The sequence below is a fragment of the Arachis stenosperma genome, chromosome 7 (assembly GCF_014773155.1).
Source record: "Arachis stenosperma cultivar V10309 chromosome 7, arast.V10309.gnm1.PFL2, whole genome shotgun sequence".
In the NCBI taxonomy this organism is placed as follows: domain Eukaryota; kingdom Viridiplantae; phylum Streptophyta; class Magnoliopsida; order Fabales; family Fabaceae; genus Arachis; species Arachis stenosperma.
This window is the reverse complement of record NC_080383.1, coordinates 83,917,281-83,928,895: the sequence shown is the minus strand read 5'-3', so window position 1 is coordinate 83,928,895 and position 11,615 is coordinate 83,917,281.

The following is an 11,615-nucleotide window of genomic DNA, read 5'->3' as shown; positions in this document are numbered from 1 at the left end:
TATATTATATAAATAAAGAAGTATGGTCTGAGACAAAATATACACAACCCTATATATAAAATACTTTTTTCTATCATCTCAGTTATATTGAGATAACAATATTAGTGAATATTAATGTATTTATTTTCTTTTTCTTATTTATATATTTTACAACACGTTATCAGTACGAAATTCTGATCAAAATTTAGAAAGACATAGATAATAAATTTGCATTATGTCAAAACTCCCTCATCTTGAATTTAATGCTCTTGATATATCTGGAATCAACTACTTATCATGAATATTAGATGCTAAAATTCATCTTGATTCAATGGATCTTGGAGATACCATTACGATTAAAAATAAAGCACCCCAAAAGGATAAAGCCAAAGCCATGATCTTCCTTCGTTGTGATCTTGATGAAGGATTAAAAATGAATATCTCACACTAAAATATCATGCAAATCTATCGAAGAACCTTGAAGAAAAGTATAATCATCAAAAGATAGTGATACTTCCTCAAGCCTGGCCTGATATGCATTGACACACTTGCGTCTACAAAATTTTAAATCCATAAATGAATACAATTCAGCAATGTTTCAAATTATCTCACGAATGAAATTATGTGGGGAAAAGATAACTGATAATGACATGTTAGAGAAAATTTTCTTGACATTTCATGCCTCGAATGTGCTCCTGCAGCAGCAGTATCGAGAAAAAGAATTTAAAAAATATTCTGAGCTAATTTATTGCTTTCTTGTTGCTAAACAAAATAATGAATTGCTTTTAAGAAATCACGAAGTGCGCCCAACTGGCGCCGTCCCATTTCCTGAAGCAAATACGGAAAAATAGCAATGCTTTAGTAACAAGAAAAATTATGGAAGAAAGAAAAATTATTTTCACAATAAAGGATCTCACCTGAAGTAGGATAAAGAAAGAAATAATGGACAAAATAAATCAACAGAGAATAAATATTTTTGTTGTGGTGGAAAGGGCCATTAGTCATGTACCTATCGTACTCCAGGGCACTTTGTTGATCTTTATCTGGCAGCCCCATCCGACGGCACCCTCTCACTATTCTGCTGTTGTTGCTGCTGCAAACACTTCTGACGCCACTGCTGCAAATGCTTCCGTCGCCACTTTTGCTCTTCTTCTTCTCGGCGCCGACATGACATCAGAAACTCTTGCAATTTTTACTTGTTATTAGTTATTATAAAATAGGATTTTTATTGATTATTTTTTATTTGTATTGATTATTCAGGTTGCTTAATGAAGTTTTTATTATATATATTTTTTATTATTATTAATTTGTTCTTAATCTTTTACTTGAAAATTATTTTTTGGTGCTTTAATTTTCTTTTCAAGTTGCTTGCTGCTTCAATTAGATGATAATTTAGAATCAGTTATAGAATTTATAAAAATTGCTTGATGATAAAAAAATTAAAATCAATGATATAATTTATGGTTTGTTTGTTTTACAAATTTAGAATACTTTAAAAGTTTAGCAAATGTGTGCATTTGAGTTGATTAGTTACAATGCTTGAAGCTTTTTAGCGGGTGAATTAGGATTTGAACTCTTCTATATTGCCTTAATAATGATGAAAAAATTAAAACAGAATAGAATTTAAAGTTACATAACTTTCTCATATGATGTGATATGATCTGAAATTTGATTTAAATCAAACTTGGAGGTGTCTAGTATAACGCAAACAAAATTTAGGAGCAATGAGTCAAAATTTAATTTTTCACAATTTTTGTAAAAACCTTGTTGCCTGTTATTTTTCAAAAATTGCTAAGATATGGGCAGAACTTTAAAAATTTGTACAAAATTTAATTTTAAAGCAATTGCAATGAAACTTGATTTAAATTAAAATTTAGGATCTCTAGAATACCCTCATCAAAAGAAATAGCTCATGCGCGAACTGTTCACGATATATCTCCAACCCATAAGAATATAAGATGTAAAATCTGGTTAATTAATGACAAATTAACCCATAAATGAGAATTGATTCTAGAAAGCTAAAAATGTGATTTTTATGGCTTAATTTGATAGAGGAGATTGAAGTGAGAATTTTAATACCAATTTTATAGAAATCAGACCAAGATTGGACCGAACGAACCAAACCGGGCCAATCGGACCCATATTGGGCCTATGGCCCAACCTAACTAAACCTAATAAACCCTAAAACAGCACTCTCTGTCCTCACTAATACCAAGAACACGCTGAAATGGAGGCACAAGGGGGAAGAACACTCTCTCAAGTTCTTTCTCTCATTTGATCTTCAAACTACCATAACTTTTGATCTAGAGCTCCGATTGTCGCACCGTTTACGGCCATGCGTTCACTGCGAAGAGATCTACAAAAATCATTAGTTTATTCTTGGGGTAAGCTACGAAATTATTTCAGTTCTTCATTCCTAAATTTCGAGTTTTATGGAGAAATGTGTTGAGATTTTGGGGTCTTTGATGTTATAGGACCCAACTCTCTTGAAGGAGAAGCTTAATCTTGTTTCTTTGAACCTTGGGTGTGGTAAGATTCTCAACCCTAGTGTAATTTTTTGTTTTATGATGTTTGGATATTGAGCCATGGTGCTTAGATGTGATAATTGTGGCTTAGGTAGTGTGTATGTAAATATTGGAGCTTGATTGAGATTTTGGAAAGTTTGGAAAAGGGCTTTGGTGTGATAAAAATCTGCTCTTGGAGGTGTTGAGACCTTGAGAGCTTGTAGACAAGTGATTTAGAAGTTCTCCGGTTGAATGATGAGTGGATAATTTATACGTTTTTTGGCATTATTTTTAGGTAATTTTTAGTAGGATCTAGCTACTTTTAGGGATGTTTTCCTTAGTTTTTATGCAAAATTCACATTTCTGGACTTTACTATGAGTTTGTTTGTTTTTCTGTGATTTCAGGTATTTTCTGGCTGAAATTGAGGGACCTGAGCAAAACTCTGATAGAAGGCTGACAAAGGACAGCTGATGTTGTTGGAATCTGACCTCCCTGCACTCGAAATAGATTTTCTAGAGCTACAGAACTCCAAATGGCGCGCTCTTAATGGCGTTGAAAAGTGGACATCCATAGCTTTCCAACAATATATAATAGTTCATACGTTGTTCGAGATTAGACGACGCAAACTGGCGTTCAACGCCAGTTCCATGCTGCATTCTGGAGTAAAACGCCAGAAACACGTCACGAACCAGAGTTGAACGCCAAAAACACGTTACAACTTGGCGTTCAACTCCAAAAGAAGCCTCTGCACGTGTAAAGCTCAAGCTCAGCCCAAGCACACACCAAGTGGGCCCCAAAAGTGGATTTCTGCATCAATTACTTACTTCTGTAAACCCTAGTAGCTAGTCTAGTATAAATAGAATATTTTACTATTGTATTAGACATCTCTGGATTGTATTTTGATCCTTTGATCACGTTTTGGAGGCTGGCCTCTCAGCCATGCCTGAACCTTCATCACTTATGTATTCTCAACGGTGGAGTTTCTACACAGCATAGATTAAGGGTGTGGAGCTCTGCTGTACCTCGAGTTTTAATGCAATTACTACTATTTTCTATTCAATTCAGCTTATTCTTGTTCTAAGATATTCGTTGAACTTCAACATGATGAATGTGATGATTCGTGACACTCATCATCATTCTCACCTATGAATGCGTGACTGACAACCACTTCCGTTCTACCTTAGACCGAATGCATATCTCTTGGATTCCTTAATCAGAATCTTCGTGGTATAAGTTAGAATTGATGGCGGCATTCATGAGAATCCGAAAAGTCTAAACCTTGTCTGTGGTATTCTGAGTAGGATTCAGGGATTGAATGACTGTGGCGAGCTTCAAACTCGCGATAGTTGGGCGTGATGACAAACGCAAAAGAATCAATGGATTCTATTCCGGCATGATCGAGAACTGACAGATGATTAGCCGTGCTGTGAAAAGAGTATTTGGACCTTTTTTACTGAGAGGATGGGATGTAGCCATTGACAACAGTGATGCCCTACATACAGCTTGCCATGGAAAGGAGTAAGAAGGATTGAGAGGATGAAAGCAGCATGTTGCAGAGATCCAAAAGGAACACAGCATCTCCATATACTTATCTGAAATTCTTACCAATGATTTACATAAGTATTTCTATCTTTATTTTCTGTTTATTTATTATTATTATTCGAAAACTGCATAACCATTTATTATCCGCCTAACTGAGATTTACAAGATTATCATAGCTTGCTTCATACCAACAATCTCCGTGGGATCGACCCTTACTCACGTAAGGTATTACTTGGATGACCCAATGCACTTGCTGGTTAGTTGTGCAGAGTTGTGACAAAGTGTGATTCACGTTTGAGAGCGCTACTAAGTTTATTGGAGTTTATTGGCGCCATTGTTGATGATCACAATTTCGTGCACCATTGAACTTAGGAAATCGGCTAAGGTATGGTCTCAGTTTTCTGTATCTAAAATATAATATGGTGTGAAAACGTAGGCTAGAAGTTCTAAGATAGGCATTGAATTGTTGATGTGGTTGAATGGTTAAGATATATGATGTGGTCATATGTGTGATTATGAATATTAATGCCTCGATAGTGTAGTGTATGAAAAAAATGCATGTTGTGATATATGCTTGATGAATGATTGAGGTTGAATTGTGGGTAAAAGCATGTTAATGGTGATTATGATCTTGATTATATATAATGATGGTATTCTTAGAAATTGGGATAAGGAAGAGTATATGACATGCTAATGTGTTTGAATTATTAGCCATTTGATTGAGATGGGTAAAATGGGTATGGTGGTTGTGGTTTTGAGGAAAATGTTAACGTATGAGTTGAGGAGGCTTGAGGTAATTTTTGGTATGTCTTGGATTGATTTCAAAAAGGGTTGAAATTGTTTTGTTTTGGTTGATTTTGAAAAGGGATGAAATTGGTTTGTTTTGAAAATGGCACTTTGTGGTTTTGTATGAAAATATAGTTTTTAGGCATATATTGACGGGGGCTTAACTTAGGCTTCGAATCCCCGTTTTGAACCAAACTTGATTAGAAATAAAATTGGATCAGGGATATTTATGTCGTTCGAAGAACGAGCGAAAAATGATTTGAAACGGAGAAGTTATGCCCATCGGAAGTTTGGGGGTTTAATCTGTGAATTTTGCAGCTTTTAACTTAGAAATATTTTAGCAAAATCCCCCCCACGTGTAGGCGTGACTGACGCGTATGTGTCATTTCTCAATAACGCATCATCCATGTGTGTGCATGGCAGCGCGTTGATGCGCTGCACCAAATGCCCAGCCTTTTCCCGAGAGTTGTGTGAGAATTGTGCCAGTTTTGTACGTGGGGGCACAAACGCACCCACGCGTACACGTGGCTGACGCGTAGGCGTCGATTGGCTGTTTTTGCATTCATGCGTGTGCGTGGGCGATGAATACGCGTCGATGAACTTTTTGGCGATCCACGCATGCACGTGGACGACGCGTACGCGTGACCCTGTTTTTAACCCAAAGTTGATTTTTGAATTTTAAAAATCAAATTTCATACTTCTAAGCCTTCGATCTCACCCCTTATGTCTTAAGTCATTATGATATGCCTAATGATGTGAAAGGAGTTAGGGGATGTGGTAACTTGTGAATGAAGAAAGGGAAAAAGTTATGATCAATGATGATCAAATATAATTATATGAGATACGGAGGATGGCGGTGAAAGTGCTTTATGTGCCATGAGCCGATGGGCTGTATTTATTGATAAATTGGCTGGTTCTGGATGGCTGAGTTATTGCCGGATTACGACGGGGCCATTATTGATTTATGGCTGAGTATGATTGCATATATGCGTATTGAATGAAATGTGAATGTCGCACTTCCACTATCTGAGATACAAGTTTTCTTGGGTGAAAGCAGTGGCTAGCCACCATGTGCTCCAGGTGGAGACTCGATACTCTACTGACCCTATGTCGTAAGTATGGTCGGACACTGTGAAAGTTCCGGATGAGCTCGCCCCCATGAATATACACCAGTGAGGATGCTGGATGTGGATTATGATTATGATTATGATCATGATGATGATCGAGTAGAACTCGAGTTGGGGATGCATGACAGAGGGACAGTCCAATGGTTAGCTACCAGGACTTGTCGGGTTGGCTATATAACCGACAAATGATATCATCAGCCATTGGGACAAGCATACATCATATGCATACTATGTAAATTGTTTGAGATTGCCTATTTGACTGCATATTACTTGTTAATTGTCTAAATGCCTTATATGTTTCTATTTGTATATCTCTTGTTTGATATAACTGTGTTTGCCATATTATACTCCTGCTGGTGGTTGGGAGGTCTGAAGGAATCAGAAAGAGAAGTACTAGTTAGACTGAAGAATCTTTAGTCAGTTTCCATTTATGGTTTAGCCTATTTATAAGCTTTGATTTATCTGTTGGAAGTTCTAGGATTGCCTTTGGCTTTCCCAGGACATTACATGTTAGATATGTGGGCACTGTTACCATACTGAGAACCTCCGGTTCTCACCCATGCGGATTATGTGGTTTTCAGATGCAGGACGTGAGGCTTCTCGCTAAAGCATGCTGGAGACTTCTGGATTAGCGAAGATCCTTGGTTCTCGGGACTCTATTTTAGTTTATATGTTTTGTTTAGATACTTTTATCTCCACTAAATAATATAAACTATGATGACTCCTCTTATAGGAGGTTTTGGAGAATAGATTTTCTGTATTTATGTCCCTTTGGGTTTCCTTTGAGGTTTCCTATTATATTTACATATATATGTTGCTATGCTCAGACCGGTTATCTTCACAACTGGATTTTGAGTTTTGATATTCCTGTTTTTGGCACTCTTTGTATATATAATCTCGCTTTGGCTTATTCCTTTACTCGTTACGTTATCGATCAGAGCATTGTGCTTTCGAGTCATGATTTTGTTTTATCCCTTTTTCTTCAAAGGCTCCTAGTTATAATCATTTTTCACACTATTATGCGTACTAAATTTTTATTTTAAAGGTCGTAATACCTTTCCATCTCTGAATTATGACTTAAGTATAAGGCTCTGTATGGTAGGGTGTTACATAAGACGTTGTGTCGGATAATGTATTTCTTTAACTAAGTTTAACGTAGTTTATTTTGATTAAGCATTTTGAATGATGTTGTGAATATGTTTAGCACATTTTTAATTGGTATACTCTTCATAGACGTGATGATAGGTAGAGGTGTTGCGGATCAGCCTAATAGTCGTGGTCTTGGTAGAGGGAAGGGTTTTCTGCCGGTACCGCTGAGAATTCTTGATCCTCTCCCTCTACTCCAACTAACCCCAGTGACGTCACAAGTTACGGGTACATCGAATCGCCTCTATCCACTCAGCAGCCCACTGTCTTGGCGATGCCACCTCCAGCGACAGACACCGTGGTGCCAGAATCCTCTCACAAAAGCCAGCCAGCTGATGTCCCTCCACCACCTCGCATCGTACGAATGACAATTTGGCCTTATGGCAGAATGGTGAAGTACTACTTTAAGTCTTTTATATTCTCAAAGTGTTTGATATTTCGTGATTAGTGATTCTTGATTATTGATTCTAGTTTTAGTGGATTTAGGGTTGTGATGACACGTTATCTTAAGCAATTTTTAAAGTTTTTTTTCATTTATCTTCATAGATTTTAATCAAATTTCTTATGTTTTCTAATAGAATTTCATAAACATTAAAATATTTGGAGTTGGAATAGTATTTTTGTACTTTCAGGAGTTTTTAGGCTCAAAACAAGCAAAAATTAAAGCCTTTTCAAAAGAAAACACAAGTACAGCAAAAGCGTGGCTTAAGGAACAAAAGCATGCGGCAAGGAAAAGGAGAAATGGAGCCAAAGCACCAAAGGAGGCACGCCAGGCAGCCAAGCCACACCCCTGGCGGCCAAGACCTACGCTCGGTGGATGGCCTCCATGCCCAACGGACTCCTTCCAAGCCTCTAGCACGCCAAGCAGACACACCCCATGCCCAGCGGACCTAGCTTCTTCCTTGCTTCCACCGAGCATTCCCCTTTACACCAAGACACACACCCGGCGTGTATCCTTTCCTGGAAGTGTGTTTTTGGTCTTTTGCTTAATTTCCTCTAATACAAGCCCGATGTAAAGATAATTACAACTCTAAGGATGCAACAATTAAGGCCCAGCTTAATTATTCACATCATTAAAAGCTTTAATCACATCGAAAAGATTCAAGATTCAAGAAGATTAGTTATTAATTCTTTTTAGAAATGTAAAAGATTAGGTTGTTAGGATTTATTTCTAGAATAGATTTGAATTATTGTTTTAATTTAAATTTGAAGTAAGTAGTTAGTTATCTTATCTTTATTAGGATATTTTTAAATTTGAATTCTAGAATTAAGTTATAAATAAGTGAACAAGGTTCACAAGAGGAGGCATCGAGGAGGAGGATCTTCGGATCCAAATCCAGACATTTTTTTTCTTCTTATTTTTCTTTCATTCCATGAGTAACTAATCCTCTGTCAAAGAGTTAGGAGCTCTGTTTATGTTTTTCTTTCATGATTGAGTTATTCATTTTTCATTCAGATTAGTATCATCAGAAGGTATGCTAATCCTTTTGAATCCTTTTATGACTCTTTGAATTCGGCTAGGAATAGTGGTTCAATTAGTGTGCAATACATGCATGATTTTTAATCATTCTAATTTTGAATAAGTGACATATAATTCAAATTAGAACAACTTTTGAAAATTCCATTTTTTTCTATGTTTAACTGGATACGACTAGCTAGAATACGTGACATATAATTCAACCTAACTACTTTTAAATTTTATTGGAATCTAAGTCATTTTTGTGCTAAATCTCTTTAATTAATTAACAAACAACTAATTGATTATTGAGGAACTAAGGAACCAAGAAATTGAAAATCAGTTACTAAAGATTTATCGTAAAAGATCATTACATACTTCAAAATAAGTAAACAAGGTTTGATTTCTCTAAGTGCATAAATATCTCCGAAGCCCTTGACTCTCACAATCATTGCCTTCTCTCAATCAACATCCAAGTTCACTGCCTCTAAAGCACTCTAGATTCCAAGCAAGATATAAGTTATGTCCTCATCAATCCAAGTTATTTTAATCTAATTAGGTATTTAATCTGATAATTGCTTGCTCAATCCTTTAATCCACGTGGGAACGATATCCACTCATCGTAGTATTACTTGAACGATCTGGTGCACTTGTCGGTATCCGTGAGCTTCAATTTTTGCTCATCAGGTTGTAGGTTTGAACTGCTGAAAATATTTGATATATCCTGATTATTGATTATTGATAATTGATAATTGATTCTAGTTTTAGTGGATTTAAGGTTGTAGGTTTTATATATTGAAAGTATTTGATATATCATGATTATTAATTCTTGATTATTGATTCTAGTTTAGTGGATTTAGTGGATTTATAGATGTTGCTTCTTGATTGTTGATTGATGCTCATTGATTGTTGACAATTGGCGTTGTTTAAGTTAATTATTGATGGATAGAGTTTGTGGCGCATTCTAGTTATAGATGAAACTCTACCAATATTTCTAAAAAAATCTCTATATATTATGGTTATTTGCTTCTAAAGTTTTAACCTTATATTGCCATATTAGTTTGTGTGTGAATTATTGATAGGTTTACGCCAAACAACAATGCATGAACTCAGGAGATGACCAACGTCATCAAGCTGATGTAAGACCAACCATGGCCAAGCTACAAGAAGATCTCTGCTGAGACCAGAGAGCAATGGTTTAAAAGTAGGTAGTAAAAACTTAATATAGTCAGACCTTTTTAGCTTGTTTATATCTTCTATTTTTTTTAATATAATATATTTTGATTAACTAATTTTAAAATTTTTTGGTGCAGCTAAACATTATATAGGACAAAGAGCACGATTCCCTCATCAGGATGATAGGACAATCGAATGGGTAGGCAGCTACAACAGATGCTAGAGGATGTACGTGAGAGGTGCGACCACCTCACTTCATGTCTCCGTCCAAAAATCAAGAAGGCTCTATACGTTCATTGGGAGACCAATGAGAGATTCAAGCATCGACGTCTCACAAACAGAGCTATCAAGACATCGGCCAAAGTCGTCCAAGTATACCGGCAACTCAGCGACTTTTATGAAGACTAAGGCTAGGCTGGTGTGTAGCTTCTCTAATTTTGTTATTAACTTAGTTATGTTCTTTGACATATCATTAGTAGGCATCCTAACATATTATTTCAATGCAACATATGTGGTCAAAGTCATTGGATCGCAATGCGAAATTGGTGGAGACCTTCAAGTATACCCACACATTGATGGAGAACAAAGAGATTTGTTGATCAGTGGTCTACGGATCATTGTGTAAGTAAACATCTTATGGTATAAATTTTCAATTAACTGTACAACTATCGTCCTAATCATAATAACATGTCTTACACAGGAGCCCTACACGTAAAGACCGGAGGCTGCAACTCAGCAATCTCAGTAAAGTGGGGACGACGACAGTGGCTCTGCTGCTTCAGTCACCGATCCTGATGTGATTTGGCGCGAGACCGCATCTATGTTATACGAGAACCGCATCTATGGACAGGGGTTGTTCTTTGCCAGCAGCCTCTCACCTCCACATTGAGGCCATTGTCCGCCACTACCACCAGTCTAGCCATCGATCCTGATGAAGGTATTGATTTGAGGCTGCAAAAGCAAGAGCTCACCTAGAGCGTTCACAAATAGGCTCAGGAGCTGAACGAGACTTGGGAGAGATTGATGACGGAGCATCTTATACACTTTTTTATTTCACTTTTAGAGTGTTTTTAGTAGTATTTTATTTAGTTTTAATATGTTTTAGTGCAAAATTCACCTTTTGGATGCTACTTTGAGTTTTTGTGTTTTTCTTGTGATTTTTGGGTGAAATTGGCAAGTTTTGGCAAAGACTGATTCAAAGGTAAAGAAAGAATAGCAAATGTTGTCAAATCCTGACCTCCATGCATTCCAATGAGCATATCTGGAGCTACATAGGTCCAATTGACGTGCTCTCAATGGCGTTGAAAAGCTAACCTCTAGGGCTTTCCAGCAATAATAATAGTCTATACTTTTCTCTAGAAATGACTGCCCAAAACAGGCGTTGAACGCCCAACTTACCCTCTCTCTGGTGTTCAACGCCCAAGAAGGACCAAGGCTAGCGTTGAACCCCCACTACTGGCATTCAACGCCACCAAAGGAGCACAAGGCAGCGTGGACACCCCTTGGTAGGCGTTCAGCCCAAACACTCACCAAGTGGGTCCAAAAGTGGATTTTCGCACCCTTTAGCTTATTTTATCTCATTTTTGTAATTTCTAATTATTAGATTAGTATATATAGGAGAAGATCACCAATGTTTAGGATCTTCTTCCGCCCTATCATACATTACTTCTATTTTCTCTGTAAAGTATGAGCAACTAAACCTCCTATGTTAAGGATAGGAACTCTGCTCATTTCCATGGATTAATATCATTACTTTTCTATTTTAATATATGTTTGATTCTATTCTATGATGCATTATTGTTCTTCATCCTTATGAATTTGGGGTGGAACGGAAGTATGACCCCTTATTCTACATGAGTTCTTGCGAGTCTCTAATAGGATAGTATTAAGTTGCAGCT